Source organism: Schistocerca piceifrons, chromosome 2, assembly GCF_021461385.2.
Source record: "Schistocerca piceifrons isolate TAMUIC-IGC-003096 chromosome 2, iqSchPice1.1, whole genome shotgun sequence".
Taxonomy (NCBI): Eukaryota; Metazoa; Arthropoda; class Insecta; order Orthoptera; family Acrididae; genus Schistocerca; species Schistocerca piceifrons.
Genome location: NC_060139.1, coordinates 627,765,062 through 627,792,169, shown reverse-complemented (window position 1 = coordinate 627,792,169; position 27,108 = coordinate 627,765,062). Strand labels below are relative to the sequence as shown.

General features: G+C 40.2%; 1 protein-coding gene across 9 annotated transcripts in view; it reads right to left on the bottom strand.

The window, feature by feature from the left end:
• The window catches only part of LOC124774929 (clavesin-2-like), a 253,203-nt gene that overhangs the window by 53,597 nt on the left and 172,498 nt on the right, over positions 1-27,108 (bottom strand). The gene's annotated exons all lie outside the window — the stretch shown is intronic.

The window sequence follows — 27,108 nt, the reverse complement described above, 5'->3', positions numbered from 1 at the left end:
ACATTAGAAAGTGGCATGATAACAAAATAGTTAGTTGAATAATATTTATAATAATAGGAATTTATATATTTTGCACCAAAAAACGTGATAATGGAGAGGGTAGTCAAATAAAAGAAATGGAGAGTAAACTGGGCAGTCACATATCACCACCAAAACGTGAACTGGATTATCAGGTAGCGGAAACAAATACAAAATTAATGAAACAAAAAGTGATCTGGTATATCAAATACCAAAACTGATGAGTTAGTAAGTGAACTGAGTAGTCAGGTAGTAGAGACAAGTGACAAAATTTCACAAGTAACCAGCAAACTAAAAAATTAACTTCAAAACAATAACATACAGTATGTATAAATCACAGCATAAATCAGTAATTTAATGGCTACTGTCAAATCAGGGCAGAAACAGTCAAATGCTTGAGTGAAATGTGGCTTGGGAGTTGAACAAAATGATGTTGCTAAATTTAAAATATTGATGTACTTGATGTAATTAAGATTGTTGAAAGATTGTTGATGATGTAAGTAATTCATGTAATGATCATGTAAAAGTCAATGTTTTGGGTAGAATAGATGACACTGATGAGGAGATAAAATGTTTTCTGTTTTTGAAAGCTGAATATTTGTTTGAGGAAAGTTAAAATGTTATATCTGGGATGTCAAAAGTAGACAAATTTTCAACATAAAGGCAGAAAGCTATTCAAAACCTATTGTACATAAAGAATCTGTTTGGCAAAGAGTATTTAAATTTTGTAAATAAATACAGCTTGATTAGCAATTGAAGTATCAGAATGAATTTTGTAATCAGTTTAAAAATAATTGAAAACAATTTGGTGTTAAAATCATAACTGATTTTGATTTGAGTGAAATATTTAATTCTGATAAGAAATTTTGACCAGTAATAGAAAAGAGTAACTAAAGCATGTGAAAGTAAAATTATGAGGTCTATTCAAAAATTCTGGAATGTTTGTAATGCCGTGCCAATGGTGTGTTGGACTGAAATGTGGTTGGTATCCCTGCACATGTCAGTGTTTAATGTGTAACTTCTGAAAGTTTCATTGTTGTATATTTGTTACTTATTGCTCTATGCTGTATTGAGTAGAACTTTGTGTCACACAGTTTGCAAATTTCGAGATGGTGGAGTTAGAGGAGCAATGCGTCTGCATTAAATTTTGCATGAATCTCAAGAAAACCTTTTCAGAGCCGCATCAAATGATGCTGACAAAGATGAGCGCTTAAGGCATACTCAGTATTACAAATAGTTCACATGGTTTAAAAATGACCGAATGGAAGTTAAAGATTACCCTTGTTCAGAACACCCTTCAGTGTTTACCAATTATGCTCATGTCAAGAACATCAATGAAATTTTGCATGCCAATTGAAGACTGACTGTCCGAGAGACTGCAGAAGAACGTAACATTTCAGTTGGATCGTATCATGAAATCCTGAAGCAGTGTCTTGGAATGCATTGTGTTGCTGCCAAGTTCGTCCAACAGCTCGTGAGTCAAGATCAGAAAGACCTTCACCTCACAGTCTGTGAAGAGCTTTAGGTTCACACAAATAAGAATGATGAGTTCCTTAAGAGAGTCATAACTGGTGATGAGATGCAGGCCTACAGTTATGATGGCGAGACCAAGGTTCAACCTTCACAACGCGTTGGAAAAGATTCTCCAAGACCAAAGAAGCTCTTCAGGTCAGGTCAAATGTCAAAGCCATGCAGATAGTTTTCTTTGACTTTGAAGGATTAGTTCATCATGTATTTGTGCCACAGGGACGAACTGTTAATCAGTGGTACTATTGGGACATGTTGTGATGCCTGGAAGAAAATGTGAGATGTAAACAACCTGAAATGTGGCAAAACAATTCTTGGCTCTTGCATCGCAATAATGCACCCACACATTCATCCCCGTTGGTGCGTGATTATTGCACAAAAAATGAAATCACCATGCATCTCATCCTCCTGCGCTCCAGACCTGGTCTCTGTGTACTTTTTTTTTTATTTCCAAAGTTGAAGACCCCATTCAAAGGACAAAGATTTGCAATCATAGACAAGATAAAAGAAAATTCTGAGATGACACTTCACACAATCCAGCAAGAAGTGTACCAAGACTGCTTCTGGAAGTGGAAACAGCATTGGAAGTGGTATATCAATTGTGGAGGAGAGTATTTTGAAGGAGACTGTACACAGTAAATAAAAAGTAAGCATAGAAAAATTTTGTTGACAAAGTTCCAGAATTTTTTGAACAGATCTTGTATGTTTGTTTCTGTTCAAAAGTTGCAGAGTTCTGATCTGATGGTCAGTTTAAGGAAAAGACTAGCTGTAAAATTTACAAGCAGGGTTGTATAAGGTTATGAGGCTGTAATGGAAAAAGTATCACAAGATGTGTTAATTATGAGTTGAAAAACCACCATATAGACTATTATGTAGTAGACAAGCCAGCAATTTACACACATTTTTGTCCAAGTATATAGTGAGTATGTGATGGTTGTTGCACCTAGTCACCTGCATGGAATTTCTGCACTGCTGACTCATCACAAGCATACCATTTTGTGAGCACTTAGGCAACATGCATTGTTGTGTTCCCATCAAACAGTGAACAGTATTGCTAGAGAAAGTTTATTGGGACCTTCCTCTCACACAAATATTGTTTGTACTGGGTTACAAAGAGCAACAAATGATATGTAGCATTTTATTTATGTGGTGAAGAGTATAAGGTTATGAGGCTGTGATGGAAAAAGTATCACATGATGTGTTAATTATGAGTTGAAAAACCAGCGATTAAATTTCTCCTCCCACTCAAGTGAAACACCATATGGAACATGTGCAACAAAGTAATGTGGCACAGTCCTCAGACCTTACTGGCTTCATTATGGAAGGGGATCAATGTACACCATTATAAATTCTGGGCCTCAATCAGATTTTCGTGTCAAAGTGCATCATCATGACCACATCCCATATGCTTACTTTCATGTTTCCAGGCTGCAAATTGAGCAGATGAACCCATTCCTCACCCATTAAGGAAGCCAACCACACTTGAAGAATTACAGTTAATGTACCATCAAACAATAAAAACTCTAGGTAGGAATATCAATATTGGCACTCCGACCTGAGATGCTGGAGTTGGCAGTCATGTGCACGTGAGGCATGCTTGCTTGTGTGTGTGAATGATTAAAAGCTTTATGTAAGTGTCTTTTAACTGTGCCTGTCTGCAACCTATCTGTCTCCTTTACAGTAAGTAATTTATCTATTATACCATGCACAGTCAGTGGGGTTCCATATGGTGAGTTCCCCATATCACATTATTTGGTGCCATACGGACATGATTTCAGTGATGAGCATACATCATGGCATGCATAATGTAAATGCCTTTATTTCAGCCTGAACACATGCAGATTTAGTTCTCCATTGCTGCAACTGTTCTGTCTACCCACAGTGTTATTGACAACATGGTGGAATATTGTACTTTGTTGTATAATATTGGAGACTCTGTATCTGTCATTAGTGATATCGTTCTGTCACCCCCAACCACTTGCAAGTTTGAAACAGCAAAGGCAGCTTTACTGTGGCAGTTATGCAAATCACTGCAGAAACAAATTCATCACACGATTTAGACAGAAAAGTTAAGCAGCAGGAACCTTCCCAGTTCTGATGGCTTCTAAGGGAATTAGTGGACACTGATCTTACACCTGGGGGTGCACTGTGGGTGATGCAAACAAGCAAGTTACTTCCTTGAATCCAAATTTCCTTGATTACTAATGAGGATGACATGTGCAATAACAAGTTACAGATCACTGACTGGATTTCTGCCTTGCAAGATCAACACCCTACTACCCTGGTGCCACCTACCACAGAGGCAAGCATATTGCACTGTGATACAGTGACTGGTAGTCAAAACAAACCAAACCTATCCAGAGAAACGTAACTTGTTTACCAGACGTCAATGCCAGCTGACTCTCGAGATTCCTTACAAACAGCTGTGTGCAGTGATCTATTCCCTGACTGACATCACTCAGAATTCCAGCAACAACTGACAGAGTGGGTGCTGACGTTGGTTTCATTTGCATTTCAGAGTAGCCACTCACAAGTGAACCACACCGTGCTCACCCCAAACACTGATAGTGACCTCCAGTAGCCATCACAGTTTGTGCTAATAACAGTGTACACCTAAACATTATGCATGTAAGCCAAATCAGTTTTCTTCAAGGTTCCATACATAGCGGACATTAATATGTTCTTGACAGAAGTTCAGACAAGTTTCTTATTGTTGACCCAGGTAGTCCTGTACAATGCTCTGGGATCTCTTACACAGCTCCAGTCAGCAAATGGTACACCTATTAAGCTGTGTAATGCTACCACCTATACCATTGACTCTGATTTGGACACTATTTAGGTGGACATTCATGTTGGCGGGTGTAAACAAGTCATTGTTGGGCACTGATTTTCAGCATCATTTCCACCTGTGCCCAGTTTAATGGAGGAAATATTTCACAACAGAGAGACCAGAGGTTCCATTCCTGGCATTATTGGCAAGTCAACAGTTCCTAGTCCTCCAATGTTGGCAGATTCCTCCATCACACTGACAAAAGAACTTCAAGACTTAATCTATCCACTAACTTAACAGCTGGTTACGGTGTGGCAGATGCACACAGACATGAAAATGGAACATTCAGAATTAGAGGACAAAAATTTAGATTAATACAAAACTTTTCAGACAAACACAATGAGGTGAGGTCAAGCATCATCTGCCATTGTTAAGTATTGATGTAATTTCTGACACCAAGCATCCTCTGCCTTACAATCCCTATCTTCATGCCACCTTACAAGCTGTTGAGAAGATTATGACAAACAACTTTTGTGGCTCTTCCAAGGAAGATAATCTAAGTGCCTGAATGAGAAACCAAGTCAAACCTTGTTTGAGTTGGATGTTGTGAACACTGTAAATAACAAGAATGTGAAATGGTTATGTAAAGAAGTGATATGTAATATTTATAACTGTATCACCCAGTTAGATTTGTCAGTGACTACATCTGTTCTCCCCAACCATGATTTAAAGAAACAACCATATAGCATTTACGAGTCAGTGACTGTGACATCAGTGAATCACCTCACCCTCCCAGTGTTACTAGTGTTTTATCTAGCGTTTCCACTTTCCCTACACACCATGTCATTAAGCACATTAGCCACAGTACTGTCTACCACACATCTGAAGAACGTCCAATTTCCCCTAAAGCTGAACACATAGCTCTAGCTAAACTACATTTCTCTAAAGCAACTGTTGAAAAACCATTGAATGAAGCTATCATACAACCATCAGATTGTACATGCCATCCACTTACTTCCTAAAAAGGACAAAACATACAGGTTGCATTGGGGTCACAAAGCACTGACTGATCGAATGTTACCAAACAGATATGCAGTCCCTAATATCCAGGACACTGCTCATTAATTGGTTAGTACTTCAGTATTTAGTTCTACTAACTGTGAGGAGGCATACCTGCCTATCCCAGTGACATTAAAAGACATTTCCAAGGCCACCATCATTACTCTTTCCAGATTATATGAATCTTGTACTTGCCCTTTTGGTTGCTGCCCAAATTTGGCAGCATTGTATCGATAGTGCTTTTCATCTCCTTCCATTCTGTTTACTGTACCTAGAAAATATACTGATTTTTCCTCTCTTTGCTTGAACAACAAGAATAACTCCTGTATCTAGTCTTCTGTGCATTGGAAAAATTTGGAATTATAGTAAACAAGGACAAATGCCAGTTGTGGAGGAAGGAAATTACATTCTTTGGACACTTGGTGATATGGAAAGGAATCAGACCAACACAAGAATGTACAGATCTCATCAAACAGACATCACACTCTATCATATTCCATGACATTTGAAGATTTCTGTGAGTGGTTAACATTAATAGGCATCACATCACTCATGCCACAAAAATTCAGGCCCTCTTAGGTGATGCCTTGATGGTTAAAAATACTCACAGTAAACAGCCTCTGCAGTGGACCTTGGATATGTGTCTGACACTATGCAAAATTTCCACCAAAGACAACCGCGAATCTTCTTCATAGGCGGTTCACAATGTTATCACTTTGGCACACCTGTAAGCTTTTGTGCAACTGTCAATCTTGACAGGTGCCAGTCAAACAGCATTTGGGGCAGTTTTACAATAAACTATAAATGATTGACAACAATAACTACGTTTCTTTTCCTGAAGCCTTACTGAGTCATAACAACTATGGTTGGCTTACAACTGGAAATATTTAGCCCTGTATGAATCTGTTAAGTATTTCCAGGAGGATACTGGCGGATGTCCGCTTACCATATTCACTGACCACCAATGCTTAATACAAGCAATCAGCAACCCCAGTAAGAATTTATCTTGTCACCGCTTCTGCCATCTGGATTACATTGGATAATTCACTACTCACATTTGCCTTGCCAAAGGGCAGACAGTGTGGATAATAACTATCTGTTGTGCATTAGTGCACTTAGTGCCCTCCAGATGTCAGAGAAATGGAAAAGAAGCTAAGGAAGTCAACAGAAAACAGTGCTCTTAGCAGACAGCACTACTGGCTTAACAGTGGACCTGATTCCTGGCATGGCCTTGCACCAATGGTGCAATACTTCACAAGGCAAATTACATCCACTGGTCCCAGTTAAATTCCACAGAGCTATTTTCAGGAACCTGTGTAACTTGTAACACCCTGCTACCCACCCAACCATAAAGCTAGTGACAAAACATTTTGTGTGGCCCTGTGCTAAGGCCGACTGCAGGAAGTGGATACATTCTTGCCTCAACTGCCAGTATAGCAAGATCTGGAGCCACATCTGCAACGTGGTAAATTTGACCTTTCAAATGGGAGACTACAGCACACCACTTGGATCTGGTGGGACAACTGCTGGAACTGCGTGGTTTCTGTTGCATATTATCAGTTATTGCTAGAGAGACAGACTGGGTGGAGCAGATTCACTAATAGACATGATGGCCAAATTAACTTATCTTTCCTTCATACACTGTGGGTTGCAAGTTTCAGCTGCCCAACAACCAGGGCTGACAGTTCAAGTGCCATCTGTTTGAAGAATTGTGCAGACTGTGTGGCATCCAACGTTTTTGAGCTAAGATGTATCACCCAGAAAGTAATTGACTAGTTGAACATTGGCACCATGCACTTTTCAGGCTGCTCTGATATGACTTTCTGCTAACAGGACTGAAACCCTGCCATGCATATTGTTTGGTGTAGGTACCGCCTATGAAGAAGATTCGCGGTTGTCTTTAGTGGAAATTTTGCATAGTGAATACATGTTACTTTCCAATGATTTTCTGCTGCCCTCTCCATGTTCAGCAGATTCAGTTACCAGCTTTAGTAACCAGGGTGAAACAACATATTACTCATGTCTGTACACCCCTCCTCAGTTGCACAGTATGCAGTGGGTACTTGTACACAAGCTGTTGAAAAATTGTAGTCATGTAATGCTGTATGATGATACTATCCAGATAGACCTACAACTAACATATTCCAGACCTATCAATAAGGTTTCACATCTACTGTTTATATGACCCCCCCCCCCCCCCCAATGGTCTTTAGCCTTACTCTCCTCCAAAGGGTGGAGAAAATGATGTGCTGATGGCATCATTTCAAGGTGATGCCAGCGCCCTTCACCCAGATGGAGAGAATGATGCACTGATGCTGTCACTTCAAAATGACAACCCTCCCCACTCTCACTATGATCTGCTCCTATGCTCACTGCCCTTCATGCATGAGTATGTTTGAAAGCAATTGTGTCTCCACCTTTACTAATTGTGGTGCACCACAGTGGAGGGGGGAGCTCTTGGGCATTACAACCTGCAAAGGTTGATATAGAATCCAAAATTGATACCAAGCAACATAATGTTTATCTTGGTATCTTTGTCTTCAAGCTCTTTGGACAGTGCCTTCATGGTATGTGACTTTAACATATGTGTATTGCAATGTCTTGTATTTATACAAAGAAAATGGAACAATTTCATTATAACAGAATGCAAGTGTTATTGCATTTACTTATGAATCAAACAATGGAAAATCCAGGTTGGAATGTAATTGTTATTGGGCCATAATGGCCAAAAGCTATAATTGGGTGAATCTTTTTGTTGTGCCTATCGCAACTCAGCATCTCCGCTGTATTGTTGCACTTACTTATGTACGAACAAATTCTCTCGCATACTTTGTATGTTATGCATGTGTCAAGCACAAGTCCTTGAGCTGTTATAGAACAGTTTCTCTTTTCTTTCCCTGTGTTGCATCTTTCTTTTGCACTTTTTCTGTTTTCTTCTTCTACCCTGTCATTCTAATAAGCTATCTCTTACTGTCATTGCTACCAATTCTTTGTTAGTCAGTAATCATCAGAGCAATTATTTGGCAATTTACATGGTTTAATACAGTAATATCTGTCAGTTATTACACAATCAAATATGTTATGTTAAATGAATTATTTTTGTATTAAGTATTTGAAAAGGGAAAGTTTTGTGCAAAGTGAGAACTGTAAGGTAATGAAGAATTGGTCCACTTATGTTCTGAAGAATTCAACTCGGTTGTTGTGCTGTACTTTCTTTCTTTGTCTGACTGTGCCCTGAAGCCAATTAGTAGGATTTTGACATGATTTTGCAGGATTTTAGATAACACTTCTTATAGTGTTTCCTGTGATTTATCTATCTTTTTCCAGAGTTCAACTAATCATTTGTGCTGCACTCAAGGACCATGTTACAGGTTTTCTTAGTTTCCTGGAAACAGTGCAGAAGAAGTGATATTTGAGGGGAGAAACAGAACAGAGGCAAATTCAGCAGCAAGACAGCAGAGTTATAATAATGTTACTAAAATAGGTTCAATAAACAAAACAATATGCAACAATGGCATGGCTGGAGCAGTAACTAAGCCAAGGGTGGTTACAGTAATTAAAGTTTTCCAGTATTCATTTGTCTGTTTTACTTTTTAAAACTTGTAGTTCCCAAAATCACTGCATTTTGATCAGTCACCATTGTTTCCTGGAGTACCAGTATTTGTATTTTTTGTTTGTTTAGGTATTTCTCAAGTTCATACAACTTTAGCATATAATGTTTTCCTTTCTTTCTTTTCTTTTTTGGAAATCTTACACCAAAGCTCTGCAATGGATAATGGTAACATCTTGTCCTCTCTCTGCTCTCAACATGTCATTACTTAGTCAGTGTAAAAATCTAATAATTTTACTGATTTACATTTTACATGTTTAATTAATTCTAAAATTAGCCCTTGATTTTATTAGGATTCCAAAGAAGTTCATTAGAAAAGAACCATTTCATTGTTAGTTGTTTCTGTAAATTATTTTTGATTTAATGTTCTTTGTTTTGATCTTAGTATGACTATGTCTTTACTGATGTACTGGAACGATGTCAATTGGGTGTGGGTGAGTGTTGTGTTAGCTGGTGGGAAGGAAGGAATGAGGAATGCAAAGTTTTTCTGTTGTGCTCAGTTATTGGGCAATTCGTATATTTGAGTTGTGTAACAATGGAACGGATTTCGCTGAGTGAACATTGTAATTGATTGCAGCAAGGCATCTAGAATTATTAAATATGAAAATTACATATGAATCAGTTTGTCATCTATGTTATTCAAGAAACACATCAACCTATCAGGTTTCCAGACCTACAAGAGAATCTGGTTTCAGACAGAAGAAATTCAAGCAACGGATTGTAGGAGTTCCTCAAAAAACAAGATGAGTGTTTTTCTTTAAAACTACCACTAGACCCAGCCAAAATATTTTTTTGCTCCATGAACATTTATTACAATTAACATTTATCCAATTGTGTGTACCAAGGAGGTTGTTAAACTAGTGCCGTCGTGACTAGGGTACTTGTACATTTTGATTTTTGACAGTATTTATGTTTCAGGTGACCAAAAAGCATAAAACTGTGTTGCAAAGTGGACTGATTTTCAATCAAATATATTTTGACACTGCATTGATAGTTTACAAACAAATTTACAAAAAATGGATCATGATCAGAACAATGAAATAAATATGCCGAACCTACCAGCTTCAACTAGTGACTGTAAACAGGGTGAGGGAAAAGTTTGGGTTAGTTACACCAAACAACCCCCGTTTAGCAGTAGTTCATTTATTCACCCAAACACAAGCAAGGCTCACAAAGAACTGGACATGGCGGAAAAGGCCAAAGATAATCTTAGCTTAGTTCAAAGATGGATGCATCGATGTTGGCATCAATTTCATCGGCACCACATAGCCCCCCCGCCCCCTCCCCCCGTAGTAAGGAGTACTCTTGAGAGGCCGAGGGGGGGGGGGGGTGACTATGGCGTTGGCAGGAGTGATCCACAGGAGCTGGACCATGGTCAGCTCAACAGCGGAGCGATGGTGGAGAGGTCGAAGGGACTGGCGAAGGGCCCAGCGAGGAGGGCGTGATCCTAGGTAAGCTCAACGTGGGGAGCATGTGGTCACTCGAAGGAGTGCGTGAGACGGGAGTAGAGGGCAAGGTCGGAGTAGAGCTCAACGATTGGAGCTGGAAGTCACTTGACCGAGTGTTTACGTGCAATGTGGAGGGAGTGGTCAGAGCGTCATGAGCCACGACAGTGAGTGGCGTGGTCGTGGCCGGAAGGGGGGTAGAAGAAGGCTTGACATGAGCATCCTTAAGTCTGTTGAGAGAGACTGTAACAGCTGAATCTTTCATCTGGATGTCATAAGTGTTGGCTGAGCGCTGGAGAACTCGCTACTGGCCGGTATATGAAGGTTGGAGGGGAGTACAGACAGTGTCATCTCGGAGCATGATGTACTCGCAATTGTCCAGAGATTTCGGGACGTGAACCTTAGGGCGGGAGTGGCTGGCGGGTGGAGGGATATTGAGGTTAATGAAGTGGTGTCTGACGTGGTCCACGAAGGAAGGTAAGTCAGACTGAGGGAGAGAAGTGGAAGGGCTCACAAGTTTGCCAGGGAGAACAATGTTCTGGCCGTATACAAACTCGGCTATTGTGCCTTTGAGGTCTCCCTTATGGGTCACACGAATGCCGAGTAGCACAAGGGGAAGGGCCTCCATCCATAGAGAGTCATGGCATCGAAGAGCCGCCTTGAAAGTGCAGTGCCAGCGCTCAACTAACCCGTTACTTTGCAGGTGATATGCTGTGGTATGGATGCCCCAGATGTCGCAAATGTTACAAATCTCGTTGAACAGGGCCGACTCTAATTGTCTGCCCTGGTCAATTGTGTGTGATAGCTGGACATCTGAAACGCAATACCCATGACTTGACAAAAGCTTGAGCAACTGTTTCTGCCGTAATATTGGGGAGGGGGACAGCCTCGACCCAGCAAGTTGTTTGGTCGATAGACGAAAGAACATAACAAAAGCCGTTAGAGGGGGGAGAGGGCCGATAATGTCAATATGAATATGCTGGGAACGCCCAGGAGGGATCGAAAAGGCGCTGAGGAGGGGGGGGGGGGGGTGAAGTGTACTGTCTACTTTGCAGCATTGGCACGCGACGCAGGAACGTGCCCATTGCTGGCAGTCCTTGGTGACATTTCTCCACACAAAGTGCTTTGCTACGAGGCGAGTGGATGCACAAACACTGGGGTGGGCTAAATTATGCAATGCGTTGAAGACAGCTTGACAGAGCATGATTGGGATGAGGGGCGTAATGTGCCCGTACTGTTGTCCGTTGTGCATTGGTGAGCTTGCACGAGAAGAACTGCAGAGACGAAGTTTGGCCATTGATAGTCTGGCTAATGACAGCGTCGATGGCAGTATCGCTCATGTCTGTGGTGATGAAAAGCTGCCCATAGGGGTGAGGATGTGCGATGGTGCAGGCCTCGGTAAGAAGATTTTTGAGGGCAGTGAAAGAGTCAGTCATAGCAGGGGTCCATGGAACAGGCCGAGATCCAGAAGTGTTGGTGCCTGCCAAGGCGACCGTCAGTGGAGCCTGAATCTTCACAGCCTGAGGTAGATGTCAGTAATAATAATTAACTGTCCCCAGAGAGCACCGGAGCTCTCTGAATGACGAAGGTCTGGGTAGGTTTAGTATTGTTTGTACTTTCTCAGGGGGCGGTGAAATGCTGTCAGCAGAGACCCAAAAACCAAGAAAAGTGACAGCGGGTTGATGTAGCTGCAATTTGTCCTGGTTGTTCTCGATGCCTGCTGTCGCAAGAGTGTTCATAACAGTTTGCACGTGTCGAATGTTGTCCTCAACAGAGGAGCTGAACACAAGAATGTCATCAAGATATGCAAAGCAGAATTTTAGGTCGAATAGCACTTTGTAAATGAAGCGTTGCCAGGTCTGGGTTACGTTTTTCAGACCGAAGGGCATGAATCGAAAGTGAAATGACCCGATCAGGGTGGTGACTGCTGTCTTCTTGATGTCTTCAGGTGCCATGGGGATCTGGTGGTAGGCCCATATGCAATCAATGACGGAGAACGTGCTCCCACCTGCGAGGGAACTGGTAAAGTCGACAATGTTGGATATGGGGTAGGTGCCCATAATTGTTCGTGCATTTAGTCAACAGTAGTCTCCGCACATGCGCCAGGACCAGTCTATCTTGGGTGTCATATCTATGGGCATAGACCAGCTACTGGTAGAGGGTTCAATGACGCCGGAGCTTAGAAGTTCAGAAATCTGATTTTTAAGGTCGGAGAGGCGCTCGGGATAAAGTCAATGTGGTTTACTGGAGATGGGGGGACCTGACATAAAGCGGAGCTTGTAAACCGTGCTGTTGGTGATGACGGAAATGTTGCCAGTGGCACGGGAGGCAGTTTGTTTATAATGTGTGGTGGACGGGGCAGGCAAGGCATGGTCGTGGTGTTCGGAGCCACTCGGCGGATCCGACGGGAGCCGAGGCAGCAAATTGTCCCAGGAGTCAACGCGACAAGATGGCCGCCAGCCCGAAGCAGTGGCATCGTGATCGGGTGAGCTTGGTAGAGCTCATGAGCCATTAGTGAGTCCATTGTCCAAGGGTGCGGCCTGTGGCAGCATGGTCGCGGTCGAAACGCTTGGCGCGAGTGCACTGTTTGTGTTGTCAGTGGCAGTCACATGGCAGCACGCAGGAGCCAAAGTTGCATAGTTTGAGGTGCTGTCCGCGAGGGGCGGGGTAGGAGCCATCAGTTTGGGAACACGTGACGCTCGTCACGCATGTGCACTTGTGTCTGGCCGAGTGTCAAACACTGCTGTGTTAGGAGGGTGTGGCCCTGCGGAGCCATCAGTACACGTTATGGCTGTCTTGATAGCACAGTTGCAAGGGGTAGCGGGAGGTAAACACACAGAGGTTCGATTGCTGGGATTGCAAGCAGATTCGGTGCACTCACTGACCTTGCTTTGTCCTTGCTGTAGTGTCTGTAATTCCTTTGCTGCATTGGAGAGCTGGAGCTGAGTTTCACGGGGCTGGAGGGAGAGCTCGAAGTTTTCCTTGCATAGGCAAGCGACATTTTCAAGCTCGATAAGGCACTTGTGTGTTGTTTCTTGTAACATCGTCGACAGAGACGAGCATGTACGGATGAGATGAGCCCGGACCGATGTGTCATGGGGGGGTTTGCTCGATGGAGCACAGGGGAAGTGAGTCTTGAACGGGTGATGAAACACGGTGTTTCGCACTAGGTCCGGTGAAAGTTTGTGGTGTCGCAAGAAGTCAATGCCTAGAATAGGTTTGTCAATTTCGCACACTAAAAAAGTCCACACGAGTTTGCAGTTTGCAGAGAGTGAGATGGCGTGGGAAGTTGAACCCGAGCATTGAAGTTTAGTTGAATTCACAGCCTGCAGTGAAGTATGATGAGGGCGGATGTTCGACGGCACTAAGGATATAGGTAGCAGCAAAACATCGGCAACTGTGTCCACTAGGAAAAGGTATCCCAATGAAATGTCTTTAATGTAAAGTCGTCCGCAATTATCCAGTCATTCCCAGACAGAATGGAGCACTGGGAGGGTGCCTGTCATGTTGTGTGCAGGAGGTGGCACCCAGACGTACCTGCGATTGGCATTTGGGAAGTAACAGGGTGGTCTGCATTTCCATGCCGCCTCACCAAACCTTGTGTGAAAGTAACAGCATGGGTAGTGCGGTTGCATTTCCTGCAGAACGTCTGTTGCCAGAGGTGGTGGCCGAGGTTCGGTGGCCGCAGCGGGCTCAGTTGCAGGAGGGGGCGTGACTGTGAGTGGAGCCGGTAGTGTCCCAGTTGCTTGTTTACTGCTTCCCGGAGCAAGTTGAATGGTCGGCACAGTACGGTCCCGGCCAGCAGTGATTGGCGAAATAGGGCAGTGATGCATCATGTAGCTTGTCAGAAATTGTCATTCTTTTCTTGACAGGTTCAGGAGAACTATGAGCCAGAGCAAACTGGATGTGAGGATATAGTTTATCTGACCAGATGGCGAGCAGAGCTGTGTCAGGAACAGGTCGGCGCTGACCGGGGCATGTAGTCGTCTCCAGAGCTGGGAAGGTTTGTCATTGCCTAGTTGCTTGACGTGGAGTACTTGCCGTATTGCTGCCTCAGTTGAGCATGCAAGGTGACATAGAACTGTCTGTTTAGCTAGAGTGTACCGGGTAGATGAGTCGGGGGCTTTGACCAGGTCAGCAATCAAGTCCTCCTGGTCATGCAGGTGGGTGATGAGGCACAGAAACCTGGTTGACTTGTCAAGTTTGTGACGGTCGAACACTTCATCTACAATTTTGAACCAGGTTGCTGCTCTGTTGGGATTAAACGGCGGCAGCATTGGTAAACATTGTAGAATGTTGAGAAGAACAGGTTGAGTTGAGTTTGTCGGGGCACTGCCTGCATCGAGCTGTTGTTGCTGTAGTATTCCAGGAGAGTGTGCCTCCAGGGGCTGAGGCAACGACTGCTGTTCGGGTGGCAGCATGAAGGCGACACATTGTGGTTGAGCATGATCCATCGTAACGCGGAAAGCCGACACAGGTGAGACACCATAACGTGTTGATTGCAGTTGTGGAAGCTTAACACGTTGAGGATGTGTTCGGAATGACGCATCACGGATGACCAACGCAGATGAGGCACCGAGAGGTGCCGAGAACGGTAGCAGAAGCTCAACTGGAGCCGGTGCAGGGGTAACAAGTGAGAAAAAGTTCAAAGTTTGAGAATGCATGTTAGTCCACGGAAAGCTCAACGTATAATCAGAGCTGGGGCCACCTGTGTTGCAGGGAGGCTGTGGAGGTGCGGGCTTTCCAGAAGTACAGTGTGGGAAATGATGTCGAACGTGGGACAGAATGTGTGAATGTTCACTGTTCATAGTCACTCCACTCAAAATGGTGTGCAGATAAGGTGAATTTTGTGGCACAAATCACTGAGGCATAGCAGTGGGACGGAGATGTAGGCATAGCAATGAGACGGAGATGGAAGTCAGGCACAGATAACAAGTTATTGTTCCTGTTACAGGCCGAGGTATCAAAGTAGGAAGGCATGTGTTGATGCTGGACCGAGGCAGGCATGGGTGTGGTCAGATGCTGAGGAGGTAGACCTGTGAACAAAGCAGTTCCAGCCATGTGGCAGGTATCCGCATGGTACTGCATGGATTGCGGCGTGGCAAATCGCTGTCCTAGTGGTAGTAGGTTGTCCGACAAAGGATTTGCACTGCACAGAGACCCGTAAGAGGTAACTGCACAGTTTATGAGGGAGGGCACATGTGGCGGGAGCAAAGGCATTTGATAGCCAGAGTCATGCGCACTCCTAACCTCACTTATTGTTGCAGGCTTGAAAACGTCTGCCGAAATCGGCGTAATCGTTGAGTGAGAGGCATCATGTTGCAGTCCTGGCAGGTGTAAATCACCGGCAACATGGTGCATATCGATCACAAAATCCAGTATTAGGCGCTGGGCTGAAGTCATTGTTCGAATGCTGTGTCGATGTAATACATGTGAAAATAACCGACGCGGAGGTCGCGGACACAGTAAAACGGCGAAAATGGAAAATGTCACAACTTGGGGTCACCAGTGAGGGAAAAGTTTGGGTTAGTTACACCAAACATCCACCATTTAGCAGTAGTTCATTTATTCACCCAAACACAAGCAAGGATCACAAACAACTGGACATGGCGGAAGAGGCCAAAGGTAATCTTAACTGGCTTAGTTCAAAGATGGATGCATCGATGTTAGTGTAAATTTCATCGGCGCCATAAGGGCATAGCCAATAAAGAGATGTTTCAGGACGTATTAGACAATAGTCAACGAAAACAGTCAAATGAAATCAGCACAGACTCAGGATTTTTAGACGGTAGCATGTTACATTTGAGTCCTGAGCGTAAGAAACAAGTAAAGTCGCATGTAAGTAAAACAATGCTGAGTGGAAAGCCCAAACAGTTAAATTTACAAGACATGTTTACTGCATTAATGTCATCAATGGAAAAAAATAGTGAAAAACTTGAAAATATCTGTCAAAAGTAGTGAAAAACTTGCAAAAAATGGTCAAAAATAGTGAAAAACTTGAAGATCCAATAGTCTCAAAATGTAATCTCATTAGAGCAGAGCTTAATGTGCAAATTTCAAATTTAAAAAATGACTTAGTTTCTGTGTTTTCTCAAGTGAATGCTGTAGATGAACGTGTGAAAAAAGTAGTGGGGGAAAGGGGGGGGGGGGGTAGAGGTTTCATAATTCAAATTACTATCATTAGAGACAAAAATTAGGGAAGTAGATAAGTATCTCAGATCTGAGATAGGTGCTGTTGAAGTAAGGTGTAAAGATGCTGTTGGAGACACTAGTAAACAAGTTGTAACCTTCAAAAATAAGTTAAATGAAAACATAGACAGTGTTGCCTCAGATGTAGATGAAAAAGTTTAGAAGATACTAAGATAACAGACTCAAATGTGTCAGACTTACATCCTGATGTCACTATTATCAAAAACCAACTAGAACAGTTACAAGATGGGACCTTGCACACTTAGACTAACCTTTTGATGAATTAACTCAAATAGATGCACTTAATAGAAGGCTACCAAATGCAAAATTCTACAAAGTACACAAAGTTACAGTGTTTTGTAGAATACAAGAAGACTCAGATGTTTGTAAATCATAGTGTCCAGAACAATTTATTGAAAAATTTGCTAGTCATTAAAGCTATGGACATTTTGATGCACAAAAATGTTTACAAAAATTACGTGAAAATGTTTATTATTATAGTACATCAAAACATATTAAGAAAATTATTGTTAGTTTTGACAAATGCCAAGACTAACCAAACTTTTCAAGGTTTGATGCATAATATTTTAGCTGAAAACCTTTAAGTCTCATGGCTGTCAATCTTTATGGACCCCTCCCCACATCAAAGAGATGATACAATTACATTATGGTGATGGTAGGCAGTTTCTCAAAATTTATTAAACTCTACCCTATTAGGAAAGCCACTAGCCATGCAATTGCATTAATAGTTGAAAACAAGTATATCCCCACAGTAGGTAAACCTGAAGCCATCTTATCAGATAATGGGTAACAATTCATTGAAAATAACTGGAGATATAAGATTCAAAGATCAAAAATTAAACACATTTTAGTATCTGTCTATAATCCATCCAGTAACCCAGCAGAAAGAAGAATGTGAGAGATTGGGAGATTGTGTAGAACATACTGTAGCCATAAACTTACATCCTGGATTGAACACATTGCAGATTTTGAAGATGTTAAAATAGTTTACAACACTCAGCTACAGGTTTTTTCCCCTTTCAAAGTTACGTTTAATAGGAAGCCAACAAATTTCATAAATGAATCCATAGAGTTCCAAACTTGTACACCCATTTCGACCCAGGAAAGAGAAGAAATTGTTAGAAACATAATGAAGAATCTAGGTGATGCTAGGCAAAAGAGACATGACAAAAAGTAAAAGTCACTCACATAAATCTTGATGATTTTGTACTTGTTAAGACTCACAAACAGTCAAAATTACTCACTTCTGAACTTAAGAAATTCTTCCATATTTACATTGGACCCTTTGAAGTAGTTGAAATCAGCCACCTCAATGTATAAAGACTGGTATACCCTAAGTCCATAAAACTCCTAGGTTTGAGATGTATTACTTACTGCCTTGAAACATTATGTCCAAAAAAACTTAGTTTTCAAAATTTGTAGAAGACTAAGTAAGGGGTCCCGAGATCTGTCTGTAACACTTCAGTGGCAATGTCACTGACTCTTTTTCTATCCTGTCATTAATTTGTAAAATGTTAGGTAGTAGCTTCAACGGTCCTACATTCTGAGTAATGTATGGTTGACATTTTGAGAGAGTAACACATATATTTTGAGTAGAAACATTGGTGAACAGTCATTTTTGACAGTAAACAGAAACATAAAACCTATACAACACTGATTATGTAAAATTCAGAAAGTTAACATCTATTTGATTATTTTCTGAGTACAAAAGTAATGCAAGAGGATGTTTTTCTGTTTGTAGTGGAAAAGAAAAAGTTTTTTGATTATACCAAAAAGGTAAGGCAATGGAATTTTACAAAATGTACAAGCATATCAAATTATGTTGAACACCATGAATACCAGTAAACATGAAAATGTAAAAGGTTGTAGGACTTCAGGAGTAATGAGATTAGTACACAGTGTACACACCATTTTTGGTAAATATTGAGGAAGTATTTGGTATATATTGCTATTAGTAGAAGAGTACACCTGAGATACTTAGTGTCATGGACTAGTTTTCAAAGTGTTTGTATAATGCAACAAGTGAAAGTACAGTTGCCTAGTGAAGCGTATTTGAAAGTATTGAAGAGATTGTGGGGAGTGTTGCCTTTCTGACCCTTAAGTTGAAGAAATATGTTTATATACAGTAATGAGCTGTACAAGCAATGCAATGATTACATACAGTAAAGTAATAAAAGATGTAAATAATGTAATGTCTGTTTCTATTGTTAGAGGAAAAGCTAAAACAGTTGTGAGGTCTGCTGCTATGTGGTGCTATTTTGTGAGGTTGATCAATTGTGTAGTACGAAGCAGGTGATTTTTCTTAGGTTATTATTATTATGGAGTATTTAGTGGAGTAATGAGGTGATATTATGAGGATATGAGGTGAAGTTATTATGTTGATGCAATCAGGATATATTAAATGAAGTATTGATGTATTACTGATGTAATGTGGAGAATGATGTTAGGTAGGGACTGGTTAGGAAACCTGTCTTTTGTTATTGTGGAGAAAGTTTATGAAAGACACACATAGTCAGCAAGGTTTGTAATGCAAGTTGTATTTGATGTGAAGTAACAGATTCAAGTAAATACTCAGTTATACTTATGCAGAAATGTTGATTCTATGTGAAGTGTGACATCTTTTGTAATTAGGCAACATGTCTGTAATCTATACACTGACAAGTGATTAATCATTTTGTTGGTAGTTAATGTGAAGAATATGACACTTGAAAATAGGAAGAAAACTGGAGAATGTTTTTAGTGAATTAACAACTATACCTGTACACCACTACATACTTGTACACTGTTGTAAGGTAATGAGATGTGAAAACTGTTTATTTCCAAACTTATGAAATTTTTATGCTTACACTGAACCATATAAAGTAAGTCAGGATGACACATCTGAACACTTGATGTTTGATGTATTTCAGTACTCAAAAGGCTACATAAATTGAACTACTTATTGTATCGCCGGCCGCTGGTGGCCGAGCGGTTCTGGCGTTACAGCCTGGAACCGTGCGACTGCTACGGTCGCAGGTTCGAATCCTGCCTCGGGCATGGATGTGTGTGTTGTCCTTAGGTTAGTTAGGTTTAAGTAGTTCTAAGTTCTAGGGGACTTATGACCTCAGCAGTTGAGTCCCATAGTGCTCAGAGCCATTTTTTGAACTTATTGCATCAGACTATACACTTGAGACATATAACTGTTTCATTACTGTTTCTGAAAAGCTGATCAGAGGTTGGAGTTATTTTGTTACTTTTCTGACAACATGATGAGGTATATACCAGTTTTAGAAACATTTTACCCCATATGGGAGACTCTATACTGGATTTGTCTTGTGCTTGATGTGCACTAAGTGTTAGATTCTTGAAAGATACTAACAGGTACAAAGATTACTTTGCCATTGAATACTATACCCACATCCCATTAGCACTGCCTAACATTTTATCATTTTTGTAAATGACTTGAAGATACTGTCTGATAACTAGTAATATATATATATATATATACTATTCTTTGTCTTTGAACTACCTGTAAACAGCGCAGAATGCACCATGCCATTTTACATAGATGTCTGTGACACAGAACTCCGAAACAAACAAATCCTATATTTATGGAAGTGTGTCAAAGATATCAAGAGAGTTATTAAAATCTGTGGGCACTTGTTACATGTGTTACGTGCAATAAGCTGTTTGGACCATGTAATTCTCAAATTTATGCTCTTATCCTTTTTTTGGTCCTATTTGAAATGTTTTAAACTCTGACTGTATAGCAGTACACATCAAAAAAGTATTCCATCACCCCAGTTCCCAGAACTTCTGAAGATAGATAGATGTTGACTGTGGATATTGTATCACAGCCACAGTCCCTTTGACAGTTCGGAGATGTCACTAAACCCACCCAAGGATATAAACAATGATGCATGAGCAGCACTTATTAGATGGAGGGGGTCCAACAGTCAATCAGTTCCAGTCATTCCACCATGAAAGAGATACATGGCTTGTGTTGTCTGTAGTTCAGCCATGCGTAGACATTGTGCCAGGAAAGGCTCTCAAAAGGGAAGTGACCAGGCATCTTGGAATTGAACCAAAGTGATGTTGTTTAGACATGGAGGAGATACAGAAGGACAGGAACTGTTGATGACATGCCTCGCTCAGGCTGCCCAAGGGCTACTACTGCAGTGGATGACTGCTACCTATGGGTTATGGCTTGGAGGAACCCTGGCAGCAATGCCACCATGTTGAATAATGCTTTTCATGCAGCCACAGGATGTCGCGTTATGACTCAAACTGTGCGCAATAGGCTGCATGATGCGCAACTTCACTCCTGAAGTCCTTGGTGAGGTCCATCTTTGCAACCACAACACCACGCAGCATGGTACAAATGGACCCAACAATATGCTGAATGGACCGCTCAGGATTGGCATCACATTCTCTTCACTGATGAGTGTCACATATGCCTTCAGCCAGACAATCATCAGAGACGTGTTTGGAGGCAACCCGGTCAGACTGAATGCCTTAGACACACTGTCCAGTGAGGGCGGCAAGGTGGAGATTCTTTGATGTTTTGGGGTGGCATTATGTGGGGCTGACATATGCTGCTGGTGGTCATGTTTTAGAGTTTATTATTTTTTTCACAAATAGCTCCAATTTTATGAAATACTATTTACAACTCCACCTGGAGATCTACAAGGTGCTTCTGATCTGCTGAAAGCTGTTAGCAAGTGCTTTTTTTGGAATCACTCAAAGCACCATGGTCACACATTGTTGGGTATCCACAATGTCTGTGAATGTTCATGAACAATAGATCTTACATTGTCTTTGCTTAGTTTCAACTCTTTCACTCTCATTCTTGAAGACAGTCACTGATCGCCCAAAAGCATCCACCGCACTTATGTCACTGTAAAATTCAGCAAAGTGTTAACAACAAGTCTTGCTTCTGGTTAGGGAAAATGGTGACAGAGACTCATAGAATATTAGTGAATGTGTATGGAGTTGATGCAGTGAGTAAAATGTGTATGTATGAGTGTTTAAATGCTTTAGAGACAAGAAGGACGGTGTTGAGGATGAGCCATGTCCAAGTCAAAAAACACACAAATAGTTAGTTTGTTACATGTTCCATGGATCATTTTGCATGATAGGTCATAATTATGTGGAATGAGTCATTTTAAATTCACATTACAAATTAATTTGTACATATGGTTACATTGTGAAATTTCTAAGTTTCTTTCCACCTAAAGGAAAAAGATACACACTTTTTTATCAAATTTTACTTTGATGTCTGCCAGACATTTTATGACACTGTGTAAATGATCAAAAATTTCTATTGCAGCATTGTGCACCCCTTTCTGTACTAAAGACAAGCTTAATGTGGAGTAATGAATATCATTTCTCCTTCTGGTATTGTAATTATGTACCTCATTGTTCCTTTTGAACTGTAGTGGATTATTTACAAGAAACTTCATGGGGGAAGAAATATACTGTAAAGCAGTAGTCAGAAGGCCCAGCTCCTTAAACAGATATCTACAAGATGATTGTGGGTGAGCACCTTTTATTATTCTTACAGCTCGTTTTTTCACAATGAAGACTTTCTTTCTTAAAGATGAGTTACCTCAGAACATTATTCCATATGATATTATTGAATGAAAATATGCAAAATATGTCAGCTTACTGATTTGTCTCACCCCAAGATTCACAATGATTCTAAGCACAAATGTGTCTGAACTAAGTTGCTTTAGGAGTTCTAAAATGTGTTTTTTTCCAGTTTAAATCCCCATAAATTTGAAGTTTCCACTCTGTTTGTTATCTCCTTCCTACGTGTTACACTTATCATTGGTGTAGTACCTCTAGATGTGCCGAACTGAATGTGTTGTGTCTTCTTATAATTGAAGGTGAGACCATTCATGGAAAACCAGTCAATGACACCTTGTTGACCATTTCTTCTGTTTCTGTGGATGTACCTTGATTGATTACAATACTAGTATCACCTGCGAAAAGAACTAATTCTGCTTATTGTATACTAGATGAAAGATCACTTACATATCTGAGGAATAGTGGAACTAAGATGGAACCTTGGGGAACCCCATACATGATTTCTCCTGTCAGAATTATGGCCCTGAACTATATTGCTTTAATTACTAAGGACAACTTCCTGGATTATTTTGATTAGATATGAAATTATCCATTGGTTGGCTATACCATCAATCCCATAAAACATAAATTTATCTAGGAAAATACTGCTTCACACAGTCAAATGCTTTAGAGAGGTCAAAGAACATATCAGCCATCACTGTTTTATTACTTAATGCTTGTAAAATCTGGTGAGTGAACATGTAAAAGGTATTCTCAGTTGAGTAACTTTTCTGAAACCCGAACTGTGATTTGCAATGGATGCTACTGTTGCTAACACAAGTTACAGTGAAACCTCCTATAACGATTACCAATACAACAACAAACCCGGGTACAGTGATAATTTAATATGGCCCTGGCTTATTTTTTATATTTCCTGTGTTAATTCTCCCTCATTACAGCACTGGAGTAAATTTAGCAACACCCTGTTATAACAAAGAGAAAATTTTGAGGAATTTACTTTTTCCTACTTTTAAGAAGCTCACTATAGCGGTAGGTATTGTTTATTTGTCTACTAGACTGTCGGCACTTCATTTCCAGAAGCTTCACCACATACTACAATACTTTATTTATTCTAGCACTAAACAGAATAGTGTACAGCTGTGGGCATGCTGTGCTAAGCAGCAAACATCAGAGAGCTTCTTTGTTTGAACGAGTGTTTAGTTTGTCCATTGCTGACCTTCAATAGCAGACAGAAGCGTTTTGTTGGGCTCATACACAGCATATCTCTGTGACTTTTCCAAACTGTGAATGTCTGATGTAACCGCTTTGGATTTTGCTAAGATTTGGATAATGGCTGGAACTCAGAAACAAATAAGGTTGGAGACAAAAATGGAGGTTTTCAAAGACATTGATAACAGAATGAAACAAGTAGTTGTGGCGGGGAAGTATGGAATTGCACAATCAATGTTTGCTACATTCTTTTAAAAATGAAAAGAAATTTAAGAAAGTTTTGTTGGCGGCAAAGTTAACCCTTCAAGAAAAGAATAAAGACAGCTGCTGCTGACGATGTGGACAGTGCTACACTGCGATGATTTAAGAAGATTGGTGGTGGTAAGTTTCTGTGGGACCAAACTGCTCAGGTCATCAGTCCCTAGGCTTACACACTACTTAATCTAACTTAAACTAACTTGCACTAAGGACAACACACACACCCATGCACGAGGGAGGACTTGAACCTCCATGCACAGAATGTACCAATTAATGGCCTGTTGATATGTCAAAAAACCTTAGATTTTGCTAAGTTGCTTGGTGATTCTGATTTTAAGGCAAGTAATGGATGGTTGCAAAGATTTAAGGACATTCATGGGATCACTTTTTAAGTGATTTCACGACAAGAAAAATTGTCACACTTAGGTGAAACAGAATTTTGGAAGAAAATCATCACATGTAAACTGTTAGAAAAATACAGTCTTGAAAACATCTACAACACAGATGAGACAGGATTGTATTAGCAACTGATGCAAGAGAAGACGATGGTCTTTAGAGGAGAAAATTGTAAAATAGGGAAGCAGTCTAAAGTACACCTAACTGTTATTCTCTGCAGCAACGTGTCAGGAACACATACATAAATTGACATCACTGGTGATGATCAGCAAACCCATGGTGCTTCAAAAATGTAAGAAGCTTACCACATAAGAGGGTGCATACATTTTATTTTACCTTCCTTCAATTTATAAGTTAATTCAGTGAAGTATAGCTTCATCTGTAATGTTTTGATACAGTTGTATGGGAAATGTGATTTTTTTTATTGCAGTCAATTACAAGGCAAATCGAAAAGCATGGATGATGTCTACTCCTTTTAGTGAGTGACTGCATTCTCTTGATAAAGAGATATCAATGAAGGTAAGAAAATTGCATTGTTGGTGAATAATTGTAGCATGCATAACAACATGTCAGCATTGAAGAACGTTGAACTATGCTACTTCCCCCCCAAACTGCACTTCAATTCTTCAGCCACTAGATATGGGGATAATTAAGAACTTTAATAGAAAATACAGTACACGTTTAGTTCAACATATGATCAGAAACATTCAGAGAAAAGTGAGCAGTCCCTACAGTTTCAATGTGATGCAGGCTTGTGACATGATTGCTAGTTCCTGGTGCAGTGTACAGCCAAATGTGATTGTGAACTACTGGAAAAATGCAAGAATTTCCAAAAGTGAAGATGTTGGTGAGAATGTAATGCTGGATGAAATAATGCAGGATGATATCCAAGGAGATTTATTCAGCAGCTACTGGTAAAAACATAGATGCTTCAGTAGTTGAATACTTGTCAGTGGTTGATGAGGCGTTGGTGTTTGAAGCATATTCCGCTGAATATATCATCGAGGAGTTAAAGGGTAATTCACCTGTTGAAGATTCTGATGATGACAGTGATGTGATAAGTGTGAATCCCTCTCCTCTGATAGAGCTAATTGGTCAGTTGGAAATCATCTAGCAAGTAGCAACTTCAATCCCCAGTGTTTCAGCACAGCTATTGATTTCGTTAGAGGAGATTAAGACAATATTCACAAGAGAATCTTTAAGAAAAAAGAAACAAAGGAAAATAAGTGAATTTTTCTATACACAAAAGTAGGATATTCTACAGGTACAGTATTAATACATGAAGTGAACAATTTGAACAAAATGTGTTTCATTATTTGTCTTTTAATATTATTTTTCATCAGAAAAGTACTACAGTAATGTACTTCTCAGCCACAAAAACATGCCTCCTTGCTCCGAGTCATGATAGCAAAATCTCATTATAACAATAACCATGATACAACAATATAATTTTCATGGTCCCATGAAATTTGTCGTATCAAGGTTTGGCTCTACTATTCTAGAATAGATCACCTTCTCAAAAATTTTGGAAAATGATGTCAGTAGTGAAAATGGTTGATAGTTAGTGACATCTCTCTTATCACCTTTCTTAAAGATGGGTTTAATGATAGCATATTTCAGTATCTCTGGAAAAATGCCTTGAATTAGTGAAGCACTACATATTTCAGAAAAGAGAAACACCATCAACACCAGATGAGCTTTTATTTTTGAGGGACTCTATAATTTTCTTAATTTCAGAAGGAGAAGTTGGTGATACATTCATATGACTGAATTTAATGAAAGTTACTTTTTCAACACAGTGCCGTGATTTTGCTCATGAACTGTTTGTCCTTACGCTTTCTACTACATTTAAGAAATGATTATTATAAGCATTTGCTACTTGTGACTCATCATTTACAGCCCTTCCTTTCAGTTCAACAGTGATGTTGCCTTGTTCTGTGGCTCGGTGTCATGTCTCTCGTTTCACTATGTTTCATATAGCCTTAAGTCTGTTGTCGGTAGTACTGATTTCTGATATTATGTACAAGTTCCTTGATTTTTTAATCAACTTTCTCAGTAATTTTGAGTAATTTTTGTAGTGTAGAACTACTGCAGGATCCCTACTTTTTCTTGCCAAAAGACACATTACCCATTTACCTTTCACAAGGTACTTCAATATCTAGTGATCCATGTTATTTATCCTAACTGTGCATCAGTCCCAAACAACATCAAATGAGTGCTATGGATGCTTGTGGATAATTGACAGCTGTCTTTGAGAATGAGGGCAGAAGCATTGAAGATAATCAAAGTTAGTGTAAGCACTGCTGTTCATGAACATTTGCAGATGTTGTGGATACACAACAATGTGTGATCACATTACAATTCCACAATAGGTGTTTGCTGGCGGTTTTTAACAGATTTACAACTGATGTCAGAGGTTTATTGTAGCCAACTGTAATTACTTTTAATGCCAGTAAGGCATTTCATTTATTATCTGAGACCATTCACTGCTTTCTTCCTGCCACATAATTACAGTGCTCTCCACATTCTGAGTTACACAACTAAATGCTCCAGTAAAAGCTAACATTTACCTTCAAAACTCATTACAGTATCTTTAACAAATATTAGAGTAGACTGATATTAGTCCATCAAACCAAAATGTTCTCAGATCACATTCTAATAATCAAGATGGTATTGACAGGAGACATACAAAAAGTAAATGATGCTTGTAAACTTGAAAATTGGTTTTATCACAAGTTTTAGAAAACTTTGTAGGTAGCTGCTAATTTATCATAGTTTTCTATAACTTCATGATTTAATATTTGCCTCTGTCTACAGTGAGTGATACCTACACCTATAATTGATATCACACACGAAAACCTGCTCAACAATAATTTCAGTGTTACATTTTCATTCGATCACAGTAGAGTTATTGCTTCATCAACATTATGTTTTGCTGCTCTTAAAAATGTAAAAAGGTTCTGCACATTTACGGTATTCTCCATATTCAGTCTTGCACAACTACATCTTCCAGTAAAAACTAGCATTTGCCTTAGAAA